This window comes from Callithrix jacchus, chromosome 3 (assembly GCF_049354715.1).
Source record: "Callithrix jacchus isolate 240 chromosome 3, calJac240_pri, whole genome shotgun sequence".
Taxonomy (NCBI): domain Eukaryota; kingdom Metazoa; phylum Chordata; class Mammalia; order Primates; family Cebidae; genus Callithrix; species Callithrix jacchus.
In genome coordinates this window covers 38,145,948-38,164,409 of record NC_133504.1, presented here as the reverse complement: position 1 = coordinate 38,164,409, position 18,462 = coordinate 38,145,948, and the positions used below count along the sequence as shown (strand labels likewise).

The 18,462-nt window shown below is 38.2% G+C and overlaps 1 long non-coding RNA gene across 1 annotated transcript; it reads left to right on the top strand.

Moving 5' to 3' along the window:
* The first annotated feature begins 652 nt into the window (after window positions 1–652).
* On the top strand, window positions 653–16,798 carry LOC103791787 (uncharacterized). The gene is made up of 3 exons (XR_004740578.3): window positions 653–726; window positions 3,344–3,376; window positions 14,973–16,798. It is a non-coding gene; the product is annotated as an uncharacterized LOC103791787 (long non-coding RNA).
* The last annotated feature ends 1,664 nt before the right edge of the window (window positions 16,799–18,462 follow it).

Sequence of the window (18,462 nt, the reverse complement as noted above, 5' to 3'; positions counted from 1 at the left end):
AATGCAAAGAACTTTTAAAGGCTGAGGCATGTAAGTAGAACATATTTCATGGTCAAGAGTGTTCCACATTTCAAACACTTCACTTCAGCTTTAAAAGCTCCCTTGAAAACTGCTGATTGCAAAGCAAAACTTGTAAACACATCGCTGCATGGTTTTAAGAGGTATAAGGCTTTTGAAAACAATAGTTAACAAAATAAACTTTAGTTTTAAATTCTGAAAAAAGAAATGCCGTAGAGAATCCGTTTTCATTCAAATAACTTTCCCCTTATTCTTAACCCCTGGGGGCCCTCTAGTGTCCTGTTTGCAAACAGACTCAGAAATGTCAGTCTCATGACTTTCAAAAGATCGGGAGTGTTTGCATAGCTTGGTGGAGCAGCCGCCGCCAAGTAAGTAACTTGTAAAATGAGGAATGCCATAACCCCTAGAGTATCCCACATAACTTGGGGTTAGAGCACAAGCGATCCCAGGAACTACTCACCTTACCATCTTGGCCGTTTACAGAGTAACATTTGTCTTCCACCAGTTCTGGGAAGAGAAGGCCTAGAAGTTTAGAGGAAAAAAAAAAAGGTATGAAAGAGTTAATATAAATGAGGGGAAAAAATAGAACAGTGAGATAACAGTGCACATAGATAAGGAAAGACATTTATAGTGTGCAGTTGCACGGTGCCACAGTTCACAAAAAGAAGTCGTGGATTCTCTCTGATTGGAGGCTTCTTCAAAAAACAGGTTAGGGATTGGCCTGGGTGGTTTGCATGTCCTAGCAACAAAGGCAGGGGCTGACGACCTTGGGGGTCTCAATTAGACTATGGTAAATCGAATCAAAAAGCAAGAAGACAGAAAGGGGACTGGGATTTTTCCTCCCCACAGAGAAAGAAGGTTGTGATACTGGAGAATGGGTAAAAGATTAGCATATGGTATATAATCCTAAAAATATTTTGTTTTACAATGCAAAAAAGAGCAAGGAGTTGGAATATATATGGAGGGAGAGAATAAAATTCCAAGTGGTAACTTGACAAAAATTATAATATGGCTGTTATTTCAGCACTCCAAACTCAGTCCTTTTTTCCTCTTTAAAAGTACTGCCACATGGAGGAACAAGAAGAAGCAATCCCAATATTGACAGTAGCCTAAAGTACCTGCATATTTTGGCCAAACTTCGTGAGAATTCAGGCATCAAAGCAATTTTATCTGTGCTCAAAAACTCTTAGAGCACACATTTCCACACACACAGAATTATTTTCTAGATAGGAAATGTAAGCTGCTTGCAAGGAAACTATACCAAAGCTGTATTTTATAACCATCTTATTATTTTCACAGTCACAGGAAGAACTGACCTGGCTCTAAAAAAATTGAAAGTGAGCCTTTGGCGGAGGCCAGTTACAATAAGCAGAAGTCTCCTCTAGCTGTTTTTAGAGCTATTTTTTTCATGGAGAAATGCCTAGGAGTAGGTAGAGTTGCGTGAGTTTGTCAATTTGGTTGACCTACCTTCCCGCCCCCACTCTGAAAATGTCTCCTAGAAAAAGAACAATACACTGTTCCCTGCTATAGCCACAATAGGGATTAGTGGAGGCTACAGTATCTTCCCTGAACTGTGATATTCAGGGAATGGGCTGCAAAGGGAGAAAGCCTGACTTGAGGTTCTCCTCATTTACCTCTTACGTGTGGTCCCCCTGTGGGAAGTAATCTTACCTCTAAGCCTCAGTTTCCCTCCTATGTAAGAGAAGGAAAATAACAGCACTTACTCCATCGGTTTCTTGTGATGATTAAATGAGACAGCGGCCTTGGAATGATCGTTTGAAATATTCAGCAATGTGTTTGTTTTTATCCCCCACGATGCCTCATAAAGCTGCTTGGAGGCCCCTCTGCAGATAGTCACCGTTGTACCACAACAAAGCTCTCGTGGTAGAATTGAGGATAAGCACACTGAATTATTTGCAGCCAAGATACTGATATAACCAATACAGTGGACAAGCAGAAAACAATGTTAGTGATTCCCCCCACTGCCCACCTAAACCTGTCTTGTGGCCTGATGCCTCTTTTCCACATTTTTAAATGGAAACTCAGGCAGGCCCCATAACTTTTCTAGTCACACTTAAATTTTTTAAAAAGTTCTCCAGCTGTTAGCCATAGACATACAGACATGTGATATATATATATAAACTAATTAACATGTTTGATTCTGTATCGTAGTCAACTTTTTAAATTTCTTTTACATTTTCAGAATTTCTTCAGAAGATAGCAGTCCCTCAAAAAGTATAACCAAAATCTACTGAAAAGAGATAGAGGAGATGCATCTGAGATTATTTTTTGTTCCTACCTAGAGCTCTTATTCCTTAACCACTCACCTCACTTTGAGCTTGGCTCTGGCTGTTTCAAGGTAGTGGGAAAAGAGCAGCAATAATGGCAGAAATGGCCTTCCTACTCCATTGATATTGCTGTGAACTGGCTTATTAGCTCTCCAGGTTTGGCAGGTGTGTAAAGCTGACTCTGCAATCAGCATCTTACAGTCACTTCAAAGACACCACTATCAAAGCATCTCTCTGGCTGGCTGTTGATAGTCCCTCAGTCCCTTGAAACAAACTTGGTAGCCCCCTGTTCTGTTGAGATCACCTCATCTCTCCAGGGTGTTCTCTTAGGTAGCATTTAGGCAGACCCACAGGCTGGTTTTCTCACGTGGGCCTCTGGGTACACCAGTGATCCAATGGACGTGGTCACCACCATTTGCTCCACCAACCACAGACTTCCCAATGCAGCAACTCACCTCCCTTAGAACAGCAGATCCATATCTCATTTTGGAATGTGGAAGCAATTCCCATCAATTGCTTATGGTCTCTATTGAAACTGAAAGGAAAGATATTTTCTGCCATCAGGTAGCATGGAATACAGAGAAGTTTAATTTTGTTTTAGATAAATAAAGCAAAATTTCTTGAACAAGTGTTAGTTTGAAAATTTGATTCCACAATATAACATTCATGTATAACTTAAAATATAATCTGTGAGTGCTCATATAGAACTCAAAGCATTCATTATTATTAATATTATTAGATCAGAGAGATTAATAATCCTCATGTCTAAAGTATTTTCTCTTCTTAAAAAAACGAGGGAAATTAAGTGAAAAAGTAGACAGTAAGACAATGATAGGGCCCACTAGAATTACCCAGAGACCTTTTCATATCTTTATGGAGGGGCAAGGATGGTGATGGAGAAACAAGATGAGCAGAGACAGGATTGTGAGAATGTTCTGTTTCTTCATTTCGATGGGATTTACAGAAGTATGTTTATTTTGAGTTAACACATTGACTATACATTTGTGATTTCTGTACTTTTCCATATTTATATATAGCTTATCCTTCAATCAAATTGGAAAAGGTCGTAGGTAAGTAGCTATTTATTTTATATTCTTTATACCTTGTATATATGTTATAAATCTGTATAAAAGGAGAGTAGGACTAATAATTTATTTACAACGAAAAATGCATATTACTTCAGTCATTTAAAAATTAAGTTTAAATATTAAAGAACAGTAAAATCCCTGAAGATTTTTTAAATGTATGAGTGTCTAGGCCCCATCCATCTTCCCAGAGAGTTTACATGATCTGAAGTAGGGCCCAGGAATCCTACTTATAACGTGCAGAGTTATAATTCACTGTCCTATGAGTGTTCTAGAGCCAGAGCCAAGCTCTAGAAGCAAATTAACACCTTTTTACATTTAAATGATGTCTTAGGTTTCACTGGCAATGAAGTAATCTGTAAATTCTTTTAGGCTTCCAATTATAAGATCCTGGTTTGGTCAAGGTTATTTGCCTTCAGTCAGGCACAACTCCTGGACCAGACTAGATAGTGAATCAGGCCTCATTTTTCCATGCCCAGCATTCTCATTTCCCCCACTCCTGTCAGGTGTATCACTTGCTGCAACTGTGTAGCAGCTTGACCATCTTCTGAGAGCGCTTGGGAAAGTGAAGGACAATATTTAAGGATTCCAATCACTGAGAAGCTAAGTACTAACGTTTTCCTTGCCGTTGTTGACCCATGCTTGTTGCATAGATTGCAGACCTGCAGATGGACACCTTGTTACTGGTTCACTGTTGCCCAGACCCTTCCACTGGGGGTCCCTATCCCTTGCTCCTCATATTCCTGATTTCTAGGACCCATAACCCTACTATAATTATAATCCTGGCATCAGCCTAGGTTCCTGGATACAACCTTTGCCCTACTTATTGTATGGAATTTGCAAATACCTTCGCCATCTATTCCAACAACAGGCCTGGACAGCACCAAGCTGCCCAGTCCTACTGCTGAAATTTTTTTAACTTAATAATATTTGAAGTTTTTTCATAAAAGTGTAAATAGTACTCTATACTATATATGTCTTTTGAACTGTATGCAAAAGAAGTTATATTGATTATGTTATATTTTATAGAAATATGTAAACTGAGCCTGGCGTGGTGGCTCACGCCTGTAATCCCAGCACTTTGGGAGGCCGAGGCGGGTGGATCACGAAGTCAAGAGATTGAGACCATTTTGGTCAACATGGTGAAACCCCGTTTCTACTAAAAATACAAAAACTTAGCTGGGCATGGTGACGCGTGCCTATAATCCCAGCTACTCAGGAGGCTGAGGCAGGAGAATTGCCTGAACCCAGGAGGCAGAGGTTGCGGTGAGCCGAGATCGCGCCATTGCACTCCAGCCTGGGTAAACAAGAGCAAAACTCTGTCTCAAAAAAAAAAAATATGTAAACTGTTCTATTATAAAGACATATGCACACATGTGTTCATTGCAGCACTGTTTACAACAGCAAAGACCTGGAACCAACCCAAATGCCCATCGATAATAAATTGGACATGGAAAATGTGCACATATATACTATGGAATGCTATGCAGACATAAAAAACGATGAGTTTGTGTCCTTTGTAGGTACATAGATGAATCTGGAAACCATTATTCTCAGCAAACTGACACAAGAACAGAAAATCAAACACCGCATGTTCTCACTCATAGGCCTGTGAACAATGAGAACACATGGACACAGGAAGGGGAGCATCACACACTGGGGTCTGTGGTGGGGCTCGGGGAGGGACAGCGGAGGGTGAGGAGGTTGGGGAGGGATAACATGAGGAGAAATGCCAGACAGAGGTGATGGGGGGATGGAGGCAGCAAACCACATTGCCGTGTATGTACCTGTGCAACAATCCTGCATCATGTCCGTATACACCCCAGAACCTAAAGTACAATAGAAATAAATAAATAAATATGTGCACTTTTATCTGACACTTGATTGTTTACCCCTCAGGACATCATTTCTGTTGACCTACACTAGTACATCTCTTTGCAGCAGGAGAAGCACTTTTGGAGAAAATCACCTGTCCCCTAAGAACTGGTCTTACAAATCTATGAAGTAACATTAAGTGTCATAGCCTAATCACTCGTATATGACCAAGAGAACACCAAACAGGCATATTTCCATGGTAAAATGCCTAGCACTGCATGGTATTAGATATTCTCTCCTCTGTCTACTATTATACCATACACCGTCCTCTGTTTTCCTGGTAGGGAAATCTCCTGCATAATCCATTTGCCTCATTTCCGTAGAAAGGCTTCTTTCATTATTTGATGTTGTGTCTATGTTAGGACAGTTCCGCCACGTGACCAGAAACTGAGCAATGTTCGCATGAACATACCATGATATGGTAAACAGATGAAATGTCTGACAGCCAATTTGACAGATATTTTAAATGATAAATATTTATAAAGTTATTATTTCACTTCTTAATAATTAGGTGAGTTATGCATGTTAGAATAATTTGCATTTGTTTTATAGTTCTAAAACCTGATAATTCATAGAGTCATCATAGAATAAAGTAAGAATTAGGAAAACTGGAGGTTGCCCTGGGTTTCCTCAAAAATCCCCCACACAATCTAGACAACTAAGCTTCTGTTTCAGAAGTGGGCACTCAAGGTTTCGATACTCTGCTGTATCTCTGTCCCCAGGCCACACACACAGAAGAGAAACCAGAACAGACACACTGGCTCTAGGTCACCCCTGGCATAGACAGAACAACCCATATCACAGCAGTTTTCTGTCTTTTTAAAGGCGTAAAGACTGGATGAAGCTGTCTCAACCCTTGGGCTCTTTGCAGGAAACTAGGGCAGAACAACAAATTATTTTTTCTCTCCTCACCTAAGGTACTGTTTCTGTAAAAGAAAACAATCTACAGAGTACATTTAAAGGAAGGAAAGGCCCCTGGCTTGACTAGATTAAATCTGGAACGTTATGAATGTATTGATACTATAAACAAACACCTTAGAGTGCAGGAGAACAACGTAGAGAAAAATTTGGAATCTTTTATTCATTTGAATCTGGTAGTTTTGAACTGTGTTGGATCACCTACTGTGATTCAGACATATGTAGCATATCTGATAAGATGTTAGGGTATGTAACTACATACACAGGTTTTAAGGATTGATGGCGAAACTGGATTGGAAAAGAAAGAATGTGTTGATGTTACATACCCTACCCATTTACCCATCCCCACCTCCCTGGTGCTATGGAGTCAAGCACCAGAAAAGAAGAACTACAGGAAGGCACTGACGGAAATATTTTCATATATTGCTCTCTGCAATATCAAAGCATCAGCAGCCATTGGCTTGCAAGATGAGGTAATGTGATGCAGCGTCATGGAGCATCTCATCCTCTCATTACCTCTCAGGTATTGCAACTTCTGGAGCACTGGTAGGTAGCTCCCATGGTGTGGACTTCATGGTTACCATAGAAGGCAGCAGCAGCAGCAGGTGCAGCAGTAAGTTGCCCATAAGTAGCTGCATGGAGAGTAAACATCCATGAGAGAAGCTTGCATTGTAGAGGGTTATAAGCATATGAACTATAAGACTAAGCATCCTTAGGACACAATAAGTGCTTTTTAGAGAGGTGCTGGAGTTCTTGTTTTACAAGCAACAGAGAGTGAAATTCAGTGCAGTGTAAATCACTCATGCCTAAGAATGCTTGGTAGCCATGGGCTAGTGAGACTTGGAGAAATGTACGTTGCACAACACTTTAAAATTTACTGAAGACCTACTCAGTGCCCATCACTAAAGTTGGATTCTATGGGAAGTATGCAATGTCTAAGGCACTGCCTGGACATTAATTGAATGAAGAAGAAAAGAAAAGAAAGAAGAGAGAGAGAAAGAAAGAAGAGAGAGAAAGAAAGAGAAAGAAAAAGAAAGAAAGAAAGAAAGAAAGAAAGAAAGAAAGAAGGAAAGAAAGAAAGAAAGAAAGAAAGAAAGAAAGAAAGAAAGAAAGAAAGAAAGAAAGAAAGAAAGAAAGAAAGAAAGAAAGAAAGAAAGAAAGAAAGAAAGCCATTAAGATGATAAAATACATCCCAAGGCCAGTGGTTCTCAAAGTGTGGCCCTGGGCCAGCATCATCAGCTTCACCTAGGAATTTGTTAGAAATGAAAATCCTCAAAACCTACCTCAGACCTACGGAATTGGAAACTGGAGGAGAGTCTCTGTGATCTGTGTTGAAACAACCCCTCCAGGTGACTGTCCTAGTGAGAAGCTCCAAAAAGAATACGGCATTTCAGGAGGAAGATAGGAAAATTCCAGAAGAGGAAGGATAGAAAAGCAAAAGATTGGGAGAAGATTCAAAACAACATTTGCACTTTATCTAAGATCATTCTATTCCTTTTCCCGTCTTTATGAGAGTTCCATTTCCTTCCTGATATTTTATCCTTTGGATTGGAAGACACAGAATGCGTTAACATCACGTACCCTGCCCAGCCACCCACTCTCACCTACTCAATCCTATAGATTCAAGTCTCTTCTCAAAGCAAGTTCACAGCACGTAGAAACTGGAAAAAGAAGGAATTTGAGAGAGACTACAGTTTACAGCCCATGGAATGAAAACCAGGAGCACTCATGGCTGAGTGTGGAGGGACTGCCTAAGGAAAAATGCCAGAGAAAACTCAATCCTTGACAGGTCATCACCAGTTATGAATCCATAAAGACTCCTTTTACAGTAAAATCGCACAGCTTTCCAAAAGGCAGTCATCGGGCTCCCATGGTCATGTAACATGTAGCATAGCCAAAAATTATAAGCCTAAAAGCTTTTGGTTAGAAGCTTGGAATGGGTTCTGAAAATAAAAGATGAAAAGATACCAAGGAATATAACACAGAGAAAAGAATTGAATATTTTTATAAGAATGAACATGTCGTTCTCTAAATATAACACATTCCAATTATTTTTCCACAGGAAATGACCAGTGATTTGGTTAAGAATGCACATTATACTGCAGTACTTTGGGGAATGAAGCCACCCCTGACTGAGGTAACCATCAGTTCAGAGGCAATTCCTTGTTTCATTTTTGCACTAATTGCTTAGAGAAATAGCCAGACAATATTATTTATGACAATAAGTCCGCATTTAACCAAGTTTAGGAATTTGTAAACAAAAAGATTAGTATTTCAGGTAGGTGCTTTTGGCAAGATATTTAATTTTTCTCCATTTCCTCATCAAAAAACTAAGATCATTATATCTAGTACACAGAATGGTTCTAATAATTAAACTGCATGCTATATGTAAAGCACTTAGCATAGTGCTTGATATACTATAAGACGTAATTGCTCATTCATTATTTTCTCTTTTCTTGCAAGGAAGATACTAATGTCTAGGCACTCTCTGAAGAGACCTAAGACATTGTTGATAAAATTCACTGGTCAACATATGATTTTGGGTTCAAGAAACAGTTGTCAGCATTATTAAATTACTAATGCAGCAAATTATCCAGAATTTGCTTCACTATTTCCTTCTATACTTAACAAAAGACTTGAAAGATAATCAGGAATATATTCTGCATGCTACTTTAGATTCAAATATTTGGCCATTTTTGCCTTTGAAATTTAGAACCAGTCTATGGTAACCTATGTTAGGCCATAGTAAGGTGAGTAATGGCAATGTAATTGAAATGAGGGGGTATCATAACTGAATGCTGGTTTCACCTTTCTTAATAATGGCATCTATCTCATAGAGCTGGTGCGAGGATTAGATGAATTAATACCTGCAAGCTTCACCATACCAAAAAATAATAATAGCAAAGTTGGCTTTGATCAAGGGAGAAGTCACCCAGTTATTGGATCAATTTAGTCAGTTCTCCTGGCAGGTATCTCCTTATTATGGAGAAACCTGCAATAGCTTAGTAGAGACTAAGGTGTTTGCTGTCAGATCTTTAGACTCTTCTATTATTATTTTATTTTTTCATTTAAAATATTTTGGAGCAACTATCATGTCATAGGGCATTGTGAAAGTACTTTGGAAATAGCAGTTGAATGATATTCAATGGCCTAGCAGTCAACGGGCTTATAGGATCCTACCTTCTAGACTGGACTCCCTCTCAAAATTTCCTCTCTATCCTGTTCTCCACCTTCTTCCTCATCTACAACCCTGAGAACCTGCCCAAATGGAACAGAAATGTATAGTTTCAGGTCTCATTTGTTTCCATTCTATCTGTCTCAATATGATTAAGTAGATCATGCCTACACATCTCAAATATGTTGATTCTAATCATGCCAAATTTGTCTACCAAGTGACAGTATTGGACTGCTTTGAGTAGTTTTATAGATAATTCATTTTCATTGATAAATAATTCACCTACCAATCTATCATAAGTTTCCAACTGAACCAAAGCTTATTTTCACTTATTCAATTATTGAAGCATGGAAAAAAAGACATTCTTCTTTCTGTTCAATAAGAAAAATGCTTTACAATTAATTGAATTTCAGCCCACTGGTGGATATATTTCTCTTTAAAATATACAGTTTTGCAAAATAAAGAAGTTTAATAAGATGAGTTTTGAATTTCTGCCGCTAAAGCATATAAGTGAGAAGCTTGGTGAACATAAATTCATCACTAAACATTTTTATTTCTTTTAAAGTTTTCCTAGGAGAGCACAACTCAAAATTAAAATGTATAACTTTCTGCTTCCAGCAGTATATATTGTTAGGCTGGAAACTCTCAAAGACGCTCTTGCCTAAAACCTAGACCTAGAATAAATAAGGGAAAAAAAGCACATAATTTATTGTTCACAAATTTCCTACAAGTGAAATTTTCTCAAATGTAAAACTTCCATAAATTGACATCAAATTACCTGTGGTTAATACTAGAAATTACAAGCATGCAAAGAAAAAAACACAAAGAGAGAGAGAGAATTTTTGAAATTATTTGAATCCAAACATAAATACAGATAGATAGATAATAGACAGATAGATGATAGATAGATAGATGATAGATAAATGATAGATAGATGATAGGTGATAGGTAGGTAGATAGATAATAGATGATAGATAGATAATAGGATAGATAATAGATAGATGATAGGTGATAGATACATAGATAGATGATAGATAGATAATAGGATAGATAGATGATAAATAGCTAGATAGATGATAGGTGATAGGTAGATGGAAAGATAGATAGATAGATAGATGATAGGTGACAGATAGATAGATAGATAGATGGTAGGTGATAGGTAGATAGATAGAGAAATGGTTTAAATGAAGACAAAGGGAACATGCAAGAAAAAAGTCTTTAAAATGATTGGGTACACATTAGAAAGAATTTTAAAAATAACATTTAGAAATGATAAAACTGCTCGAATTAAAATTCACTGGATAAAAGGCTGGGCCCTGGACTCAACAGTGTAGCTTACATTCAACTAAATCTTCTACAAAGATAAGTTTTAAAATTAGAAATATATATACATATACATATATAGCGAAGACATTAGAAAGCCAGTGCAAGTAACACTGAGCAGCTAGAATCCTTGAGAAAGGGAGCAACAAGATGTATTCAACATTCACCTCGGAATTTTCCTGAAGGCATTTTCCAAATTGTGGTGAAGGTGAAAAGAGCCCAAGAAGAAAGCAGGAGTCTCACATGTCAGAAAAGACAAAGTCTGGCGTTTCAGGATGCCAAAGGGGATACTATTTGAGGATCAAACTAGATAGCATGGGGAGAAATGCCAGATATAGGTGATGGGGAGGACGGCAGCAAATCACATTGCCATGTGTGTACCTATGCAACGATCTTGCATGTTCTTCACATGTACCCCAAAACCTAAAATGAAATAAAAAAAATAAAATTAAAAATAAATAAGTAAAAATAAAAAATATCCTTTGTAAAAAAAAAAAAGAAAAGAAAAGAGTGTTCCCAAATCTGTTTCTTCATTTGCCTCAAACTGTAGATAAACTTCTGACTTGTGCATGTACAAGGCAAACCTTTAAAATATGTGGTAGGAAACAGCAAACAGCTCAAATGCTGGGCAGAAGTTTCAGCAGCTGAACGGCACTGTGGAGTTAGAGATTAGAATTCAATCCAGAAGGAGTGTGCTAAACCCAGGTCCAGGACTTGGGCAAAGCCACTTTGTAAGATGAATGGTCACATCCTATAAGTAACAAATTTAAAAAGTCAAGCATAACAAAGCTTAAAACCAAGTCTCAACTGGATCCAAGTCATTCACTGAAGTGCTTTATAATTGAAACACAAAAAACAGCCCTTTTCTGGGAACATCATAAGCAGAATGTACGGTAGCCATCTATATTCTGAAAACTGAAAATTATAAAACACGCTAAAAATAACAAAAGCAAATGACCAAGATGAAGGGGAAAGGCGGGAAATTTATAAATAAAAACAGAAAAGACCCAGGCTCCAACCTTCAGGAACTCGAGGAGGTAAGCGTACAGCTGCTGTCATCAAAACCTGAGCCTAAGGCTGACACATCAGGTTACGTCACTTCCGGCGCCCGCAAGCGCACCTCGGCTATGTCCCCAAACTTTGGACTCCATACTACTGAAGTCTCTGGCTTTTGCAGTTCACAACCGCCGCCTCTATCCAAAGGCCTTTTTGCTGTGCTGTCTGTGCAAGCCGCCTGCTCCCTGCTTGCCCACCGAGCATGGCCAAGGTAGTTGGCTGCCGGTGGCCATCTCCATAAAGGCAACTGAGTTTCATACCGGAAGTTCTTTGGCTGGCACTCCCACAGTTCTATGAAATAAACTTACTTAAAGCCCTGTGAAGTATGAAAGCTTTCCCCTGCTCTTTGACTTGCTCTTTAAACAAATTTTGTTTTTATCGTACAATAGAAGAGCGAAAAGGCTGGCTTGGGATAGCATTATTAACCAGTGGGGGCATTGCAGTTCTTCCCAGGAGATGAGCTATGCTTAGAAGACTCAGACTTTTTAGAAAATCATTTCTCCACTTAAAAAAAAAATGAAGGAGGGAAAGAAATTTCACAACATAGTGATGAACAATCACCATGTTTATAGTATCCGTCTGACTATTCAAAAATAAAACATTTGTCCTAAGACCTATATGGCAAGTCGGTAGATAAGAGGTGTTTGCAAAGTGCTGCTTATTAGTATGCTAACTTGTATGAAGTAATCCTAATGAATAATGAGGGTTGACTAGTCTTGCTTGAAATTGTGCCTGTGAAAGTTATAGCAGTCTTATTTAAAGTGTATTATGGTGGGTGCTCGCTTGCTTAATTTAATCTTCAAACATTGTACTAAGTGACAACTAAAAAATATTAATGATATTGTTCCCAAAACAAGAAAAAATATTATTTTATTATGTCAAAAGTTTAAATAAGATGTTCTACTGCCATTGTTCTAACTGTCCAGTGTATTATCCCTTCTTTGTTGTGCTTAGGAGATGGCTCCATGAATTCCTTAAACTTTCTGCCAGAATTTAAGTGTCTAATTAAATGGTGAACAATAAGTAGACTGAGGCAAATTTCCAGTGATGCTGTTCATTTTTTCTGCTATGCCTGTAGCTTGATGATTACAACACAATTCTGTTCAAAACCAAATGACATTAGCTCTTATCTGTTCCCCAAATTGGAAATTTATTTTAGTCAATACTACAAAGAAATATGAAGCCATAACCAAAGCTATCATTATTTTTGCTCTGAAGTGCAAAGAAGATAGATTTAGAACTACTCATCATTTAATGGTGTTTAATGACATTTATTTTCAGTATATTTAATATGGGTCATATTTTTTACCTCCTCTAAAGAAGAATAATGCTTATCAATTAAAGGTGAAAAATAATGGTTTAGACACCAGTTTTTTTTTTCAAGAAATTTGACTATATTATGCATTATACAATGGATTTCATTCTTTATGAGATTTTTTAGTTTCCCTAAAAATAGAGGTAATGACTTAGAGAGAGTTCTACAGGAGACTCAAACTTTAAAATACTTAGATTAATTGATAAAAGAAAGTAAAGCAAAAGATGAGGAGTAGGAGAATGTCAACAGAAAATTAGAAGCTATAAAAAATCAGGTGCTGCTAAGCGCAGTGGCTCACTCCTGTAATCACAGCACTTTGGGAGGCCGAAATGGGATGAGGTCAGGTCCAACATGGTGAAACTTTGTCTCTACTAAAAATGCAAGAATTAGCCAGGCATGGTGCCCGTAATCCCAGCTACTCAGGAGGCTGAGGCAGGAGAATTTCTTGAACTTGGGAGGCAGAGGTTGCAGTGAGCCGAGATCTCACCACTGCACTCCAACCTGGGTGACAGGGTAACACTCTGTCTCCAAAAAAAAAAAAAATATTATGTAGACATTCTTAGTCTGAAATGTTTTAGAAATCTGAAATTGAAAACTATTTATTTGATTTTAAAGGCAGATAGAAAAAAGGAGAACACAAAGTTTGTGAAGTCAAAAACAGGTCCCTAGAAAATATTAAATATAAAAGCAAAGTATTAGAAAAATATCAAGTCAAGTGTTTAAGGTATGTATTGGACACAGTTAAAAAACCAAACATGGGTGTAACTGGATGTCCCAAAGAAAAGAGAAAGACATTGTGACAGAAATAATATTTTAGATGACGATGATAGAATTTTCAAACTCAAAAACACATCAGTCCTAAGATTAAGTAAAATCATTGAACTCAATACAAGATATGTATGATAAGATTATCAATAAACACCTCATAGTTCCCTTATTAAAAAAAAAAAACAAAATACATGCAATTGAAAAGAGAATTTGTAAACTAAAAGGTAGGTCAGAAGAAAATACCCAAACTGACACACAGACGGTTAAGAGGATGGAGAATACAGAAAGGGCATGGGAGATTTATCAGACACAGTAAAAAGATTTACCCAATGTACAGAAAGAAAGGAGAAGAAAATGGGACTAAAACAAAATCTGAAGAGAAAATAGCCAATAATTTTTCAGATTTAAGAAATGCTACAAACCTCCAGAAGGATAAACACATTTCCGTTTTAGAAGGAAGCAATATAAAGTTTGGATAATTGAGGTTTTATCACATTTTTGTGGAATATTAGAAATGGAAGAGGCCTGAGAGATAAACTAAATATGATCCACTGATTTTATAGAAGTAGCAGCTTGAGGGGTCTACCAGTAAATAACTTGAGAGTAAGACAGAATAAGAATTCTTAAATTCAAATTAAGTGATATTTGCACTATACAAGACTTTCACTCCTATTTAATTTTTTTTAATCAACAGCATTATCAGAAGATATAGATATAGGCTATCATTTTAAATACAGATTTTCCTAAACTACTTTTTAAATCTTTCTTGTTGACTTTCATAATGTCAGGAATATTGATAGTGAAAAAATGTAATATTATGTCAGTCACTATTTAAGATCATGTTAGAGGCAGATCAGGGACTAAAATTCAGGTCTCTGAACTTTCAAGAACAGACCGTTTTTCACATCCAGGTTTGTTTTATATGTTGGCATTTGAGCACTGCAGCTGCAACCAAAAACCACTGTTCGTTCTCCTTCATCTTTAACCTTAGCAATTATTTGTTGTGTGATCCATACACTTTCTAACCTAATTTTCTACACTATGTGAAAGCGGGGTGGAGGAGTACAGAAACACGGGTGGCGAAAGGAAATATGATTTGTGGATAAAAGATATCTACCTTTTGTCTACCTTTTTTTCCTCATTTCTTATAGGAATAGACCCCTCCACTCTCCTGGATGTAAGAATGAATACATGGCTAAGCTATGGCAAAAACAGTACATCTCTCTGTTAGGACAGCAATTGGTCCAGGGTTGAGAACTTTACTCAGGCTTGGAATATTAGCCATCTTCCAGGACTTTTAAATTGAGAACATCTACTCTCTAGTCATGAAGTGATGAGTTTATGATCCCAGGAACTGGGATAGTGCACAGCATTTCAGCCAGCTTGAGAAAATGAAGCCACTGTCTAGAAAGAAGCACAGATGGAGGATCCAAGATGGCCAATCGCTAACATCCCAGGATTGCAGCTCTCAGTGAAGGCGTGGAGAACTAGAGGACGCCACACTTTCAGACAAACTCACAGAGCAGAAGATCCCCAATGGAGGAAACACACAGGTCTCCAGCGGGACTCTCGTGGCCTGCACGGCGGTTCCGCCGGCACCTAGGCACGGCAGCTCTCGGAGCAGAGTAAACAGGTTTGGAGGACCCGCACGGGCCCCCAGCACAACACCAGAGCCCGGTGCAGCGGTTGTGACGGCACCTCGGCGCGGCAGCGCTCGGCAAAGAGTAAACGGGACCGGTTCCCCTTCTGACCGAGGTTTGGAGCCCCAGGAAGGCAGAGTCACCTATTACAGACACAAGAAGGAAGCCTGACAGCAGAATCCTGGGAAGAAAAGCACCATCAGTTTTAACTCCGCTGCTCTGGCCCTGGGAACTAACAACCTGGATGCCCACTCAAGAGACCTAATCTGAAAGTTGGTAAATTCAAAGACGACAGGAGGATAAATTTACAATGACGGGAGGAAACCAGTGTAAAAAAGCTGAGAATACTCAAAGTCAAAACGCCTCTCTCTCTAAAGATGATCACAATTCCACATCGACAATGGAACAAGGCTTGATGGAGAACGAGCGCATCCCAATAACAGAATCACGCTTCAGGGAATGGATAATAAGAAACTTCTGTGAGTTAAAAGAACATGTTGTAGCCCAACGTAAAAAAAACTAGGAACTTTGAAAAAAAGGTTTGATGAAATCCTATTGAGAATAGACAACTTAGAGAGGAGTATGAGTGAATTAATGGAACTGAAGAATACAATACAGGAACTCCAAGAAGTATGCACAGGTTTAAACACTCGAATTGTTCAAGCAGAAGAAGGGATATCAGAGGTCAAAGTCCAACTTAATGAAATAAAACGTGAAGAAAAGATTAGAGAAACAAGGATAAAAAGGAATGAGCAAAGTCTCCAAGAAATGTGGGACTATGTGAAAAGACCAAATTTACGTTTGATAGGTGTACCTGAATGCGATGGAGAGAATGAATCCTAGCTGGAAAATACCCTTCAGAATATTATTCAGGAAAATTTTCCTGAACTAGCAAAGCAGGTCAATATTCAACCCCAGGTAATACAGAGAACACCACAAAGATATTCCTCAAGAAGAGCAACCCCAAGGCACATAATTGTTAGATTCACCAGGGTTGAAACAAAGGAGAAAATACTAAGGGCAGCCAGAGAGAAAGGTCAGGTTACCCACAAAGGCAAGCCTATCAGACTTACAGCAGATCTCTCAGCAGAAACTCTACAAGCCAGAATAGAGTGGGGGCCAATATTCAACATCCTCAAAGAACAGAACCTTCAGCCCAGAATTTCATATCCAGCCAAACTAAGCTTCACAACTGAAGGAAAAATAAAATCTTTTATGAACAAGCAAGAACTCAGAGATTTTATTACCACCAGGCCTGCTTTACAAGAGCTTCAGAAAGAAGCATTACACACAGAAAGAAACAACAAGTATTAGCCTTTCTAAAAATATACCAAAAAGTAAAGAGCACCAACATAAAGAAGAATTTACACCAACGAATAGATAAAACAGCCAGATAACATCAAATGGCAGTAACCCTAAATTTAAATCGACTAAATCCCCCAATCAAAAGACACAGCCAAACCCAATGGCACGTTACATCCAGACCTGTTTCACATGCAAGGATACACAAAGACTCAAAACAAAGGGATGGAGAAAGATTTACCAACCAAATGGAGAGCAAAAATAAATAATAAATAAATAAAAAGCAGGAGTTGCAAATCTCATATCGGATAAAATAGATCTTAAAGCAACAAAGATACAGTGGTAAAAGGATCAATGCAACAACAAGAGCTAACTATCCTAACACCCAGATACATAAAGACTTAGACTCAATGAGACAGAAAATTAATAAGGATATCAATGACTCGAACTCAGATCCGGAACAAGTAAACTTTAAAAATATTTGTAGAGCTCCCCACTTCAAATACACAAAATATACATTCTTGTCAATACCACATCACACCTACTCATAGGTTTAAATGAAACATTGATTGGCCTTATTAATACCCAATATTTTTCAGAATAAAGCAATATTTCCGTTTACTCTCCCTCTTTCTCTTCCTCTTTCTTCCTCTCCTTTACTTATTTTTTTTCTTTCTTTCTCTCAAAAAAAGAAATCAACTTGTAAACCTCTAGATCCAGGTCGGCAATGTCTCTCTCATTGCTTGATTTCCTTCCTTCCCTTCCCTCCCTCCCTCCCTCCCTCCCCCCTTCTTCCCTTCCTTCCTTCCTTCATCCCTTCCTTCCTCCCTACTGTCCTCCTTCCCTCCCTTCCTGCCTTCCTCCCCCGCCAAAAAAAAGAAAGAAGCACAGGAGGAGAAGGAAGAGAATAATATGGATTAGAGCCTCTAGTTCTATCTTTCTATGTCTCTAGTTCCCTGTCCTTACCATAATTAATTTGCCAATGAATTTACCCTTTTGCCTAACAGGCTCAAATTGAGTTTCAATCACTTTCATTTCAAAGATTTTTGATTGATGCAGAGATTTGTATAGATGGTCCCCAAGTTTTGGCTCAACTTAGAATTTTTCAACTTTACAATGATGCAAAAGCTACATGCGTTCACTAGAAACCATACTTTGAATTTTCATCTTTTCCGAGGCTATGGATATGAGGTAATAATCTCCTGTGATGCTGGGTAGCAGTAGTGAGCCACAGCTCCAAGTCATTTGATCCTGAGGACTGAAAATGATACTGCACTCTATCATATGCTGTATTCAATAACTTACATGATATATTCAACACTTCATTATATAATAGTCTTAGTGTTAGATGATTTTGCCCAACCGTAGGCTAATGTAAGTGTTCTGAGCACATTTTAAATAGGGTGGGCTAAGCTATGATATTTGGTAGTCTAGGATATTATGAACATATAATGGATTTATCAGAGAGGTAACTCTAGGAGTAGCTATACTTAGAATCAAAATCTTATTACAGACTTTAAAATGTGGAACACGCTGAAACAAGATGGGATGGGGACAACGCAAATCACTCCGTCCCTATCTGGGAGTACGATACACCTGTTATGTAGTGTAGTAGTTTGAATGGTGCTTCCAAAAATTCATATCCACCTGAAACCTCAGAATATGGCCTTAATTGGAAACGGGGCCTTTGCAATGTAAT